The sequence below is a fragment of the Episyrphus balteatus genome, chromosome 1 (assembly GCF_945859705.1).
Source record: "Episyrphus balteatus chromosome 1, idEpiBalt1.1, whole genome shotgun sequence".
NCBI classification, from domain to species: Eukaryota; Metazoa; Arthropoda; class Insecta; order Diptera; family Syrphidae; genus Episyrphus; species Episyrphus balteatus.
In genome coordinates this window covers 88,628,230-88,631,733 of record NC_079134.1, presented here as the reverse complement: position 1 = coordinate 88,631,733, position 3,504 = coordinate 88,628,230, and the positions used below count along the sequence as shown (strand labels likewise).

Genomic DNA, 3,504 nt, shown 5'->3' with positions numbered 1-3,504 from the left:
AAATTCAAACCTTTTTGATTTAAACTTTAATAAAAATAGATTAAAAACTGTCTTAAAAACCAATACACCTTGCTCATAAATGTTTCTGTTTATTTTTATGTCTTTTTTGTTGCTTAAGTAATTATTTTGTTTGTATTACTTTAATGTTTGTTTCATTTAATAACGAATTCAATATTTTTTTTCTTAGTGTACGTTTTATGTAGTAATTATTTGCTTCTTACTAACTAACAAAGTGATGAGCCGGATAACACAGTTTTGTGTTGGCAAATGATAGCAAGACGGTGCTTGCTATAAGCGCTCTTCGGCTATGAACTCCACTTCTACCCACTCCACAAGGCAGTTTTCCTAGGGAACAATTATTAGGTAGTGCGGGCTTAACTAACCACCCTGCAAACCAAACCTCAGTAGTTTATGGGAAAATACAACCACCAAAAAAGCTTATTTTGAGGATGTATGTGTTTCCTTATTTACCAAAATCTCTCCCCTCCAAAAATAGAAGTTTTGTTTCTCCTGAAAAAATAAACTCTTCTTTGATAAATGGGAGGAAAAGAGCGCGATGTATGCAATGCACAAAGTTTTGTGTCTTTTGTAATGGCGGCTCGCGTTTGATTTGACTTTTTCTACATTTTATATTTTCTAGTGAAACCAGTAAAACCTTGATAGCCACAGCCACAGCAACATCAAAAAAATTTTTCGCTGCTCCATTTGAAGAATAAAAATAAAAACAATTTAATTTAAAAAATATATAATCTTCTCAGTGTTGAGTGTTATTTGTGAAAACTATTTTCTCTAAACAATATCTACCACACAAATTCTTCGGCACGCCACAAAAATTTATTTCCACCATCAAAATGCACAGCCTCAGCCTTGTGCATTTAGAAAAAAAAAAAGTAACACAAAAATGATACAAAAACAACCACCTATTGATTTGGAAAATAAAGGTATGCTGATTATAAAATTGATAAATTATAAAGTTGTTGATTTTTCTGTCTTTTAGTGGCGATCAATTCCAGACATAATTGACTGAGTTTACAGCAGCTTCAGCCTTGAGCATTTAGAAAAAAAAAAAAATCAAAACAAGATACAAAAACTACCACCAAAGTGCAGACTGCAGAGTATTTTTTTCTTTTTCATTTTTCTCAACTGGCCAGGCCACAGTCGCGTGCCCAAGGATTTTTTTTTTATGTACTTGTTTTTATTTATTTATTTATTTATTTATTTGTTTAGATATTACATATTGTAGGACATTGTCCCTTATTTATATGCTAAGTTATTCAAAAAAATGAAAATGTAAACAACGAATAAGTAACTTGTATAAATTTACTTGAATTTTAAAGAATATCAATTAAGTCGTAACAATTGACTTAAATCTTAAATACTTAATATAAAGAAAACAAAACTAGTCTTCATGAGTACAATCATTTGAACAAGAAAAACGCACAAGAATCGGAAGTTATACAAAAGTAGCAAATACCAAACGCTTGAACTTATTAACATTGTGTGTAGATCGAATTTGTCTTGAAAGGCCATTCCAAAGTTTAATGCCACGAATTAGAAATGACGATGAGGCTCGAGTACTTCTGTGCCTAGGTATAGAAATTCTATTTGAAGATGTTCTTCTCAAAAAAACAATTTTTTGAAAAATATATGCTGGCAGTGATTTGAAAATGATTTTGTGAAGAGTGCAAATAACTCTTAGCTCCAAAAACGACGAAAACGATATTCCCAAAAAAGATTTAGTAAAACCAGAAATATGCTCTCTCCTCTTTATGGAATAAACATATCTGACGACATCATTGAAGCATACCCTTAATCTTGACAGTACTACACCAGTAGCACCTGAAAACATTTCAGCACCATACAAAAAGTGGGGAACTAAAAGAGCCTTGGCAAGCTTAATTTTGATATGAAGAGGCAAATATTCACTAATATTATAAAGTTTGCGCAGGATAAAATTAGTTCGACTTATAAGATTGTTAATATGAGCTTCCCAAGATAAAGTTTCATCAAGTATGAAACCCAAACTCTTTACCTTACTCTGGTAAGGAATAACAACATTATCCAACACAACCGGATCCAACATGAAACTCACTGGCCTAAAATAAAAAGCAATGGCCTGCGATTTGGCTGGGTTCAATTTCAATTTATTTTCTAAAGCCCAAGAGTGAACAGAAAGAAGATCAGAATTAACAGAAGTGAGGAAGGAAGAAACTTCACTTATCGAACAAGAAAAAAGTAACTGCACGTCATCTGCAAACAGATGAACAAGCGAAAAAGAAGTTGCATTATGGAGGTCATTTATAAATATAGAAAACAGAATTGGCCCTAGAATGGATCCCTGGGGAACTCCTGATGTAATTTCTATAAAATCTGATTTATTCTCACCAACACAAACATATTGAGACCGTTGCGATAAGTATGAAAGTATTAAATTACAGGCGCTATTAGAGAAGGAAAAATATCGATTGAGTTTGTAGCAAAGACGAATATGGTTCACACTATCAAAAGCCTTGCTGAAATCTAAAAGTAACAATAAAGAAACATATTTACGATCCATATTCATCTTAATTGTGTCGGTTAAATCAATCATAGTTGTAGTTGTACTATGAAACTTTCGAAAACCAGATTGATTGCAAAAAAGTAAGTTATTTCGAATAAGAAATTCATTGATTTGCCATTTCATCAAAATCTCTAAAATTTTTGAAGTGGCCGGCAATAAAATAATGGGCCTAAAATCTGACGGTTCTTGAGGGTTAGATTTTTTTCCAACTGGAATAATTTTTGCACATTTCCAAGCTTGAGGATACGAAGAAGTGGTTAAAACTGTGTTAATTACATGCAACAAATGGTGAGATATCCAAGGAAAAATGAACTTAATGAATTTTATTGGAATATCATCAAAACCAGTAGCATTAGATTTGATAGAAAACAATGCATTGTATATCTCGTCAAGGGAAACACAACGAAAAGAAAAGGCATTTTCAATTTCAGGTACAAATTCAACATCATTTTCACTTGTGTTACTCTGAGATTGAGAAAAATAAGAATTAAGAATTGCCGGGTCTAAATTTCCAAAGTCCATTTCATTGTCCTTAAGGCCAATAGTGTTAATTTTTTTCCAAAGATCTTTGCTGGATTGAACACATTCAAACTTACGAATGCCATATTCCCTTTTTAATGCTCTTATTTCACTTTTAACTTTGTTTCTGTACTTACAAAATGTTTTCCATGTATTCTCAGAGGGACTGCCACGATACGCTCTAAAAGAAAGATCCCTTAAATTAATGGAATTGGCAACACGAGGTGAAGTAAGAGGATTAACTTTTTTATTAGGTCTAATAGTTTTAAGAGGCACAAAAGACTCAAACAAATACTTCAAGTTAGTGTTCAAGAAATCAACTTGAAAACTGGAATCATTCGTACTATAAAGGACATTAAAATTGATCTGCGACATACTGGCATATAATTGATTAGTATTAATCGAGCTAAAATCTCTTATTTTAA

At 32.0% G+C, this 3,504-nt stretch overlaps 1 long non-coding RNA gene across 1 annotated transcript; it reads left to right on the top strand.

The window, feature by feature from the left end:
- The first annotated feature begins 342 nt into the window (after window positions 1–342).
- Window positions 343–1,113, top strand: LOC129906749 (uncharacterized). The gene is made up of 2 exons (XR_008770847.1): window positions 343–941; window positions 998–1,113. It is a non-coding gene; the product is annotated as an uncharacterized LOC129906749 (long non-coding RNA).
- The last annotated feature ends 2,391 nt before the right edge of the window (window positions 1,114–3,504 follow it).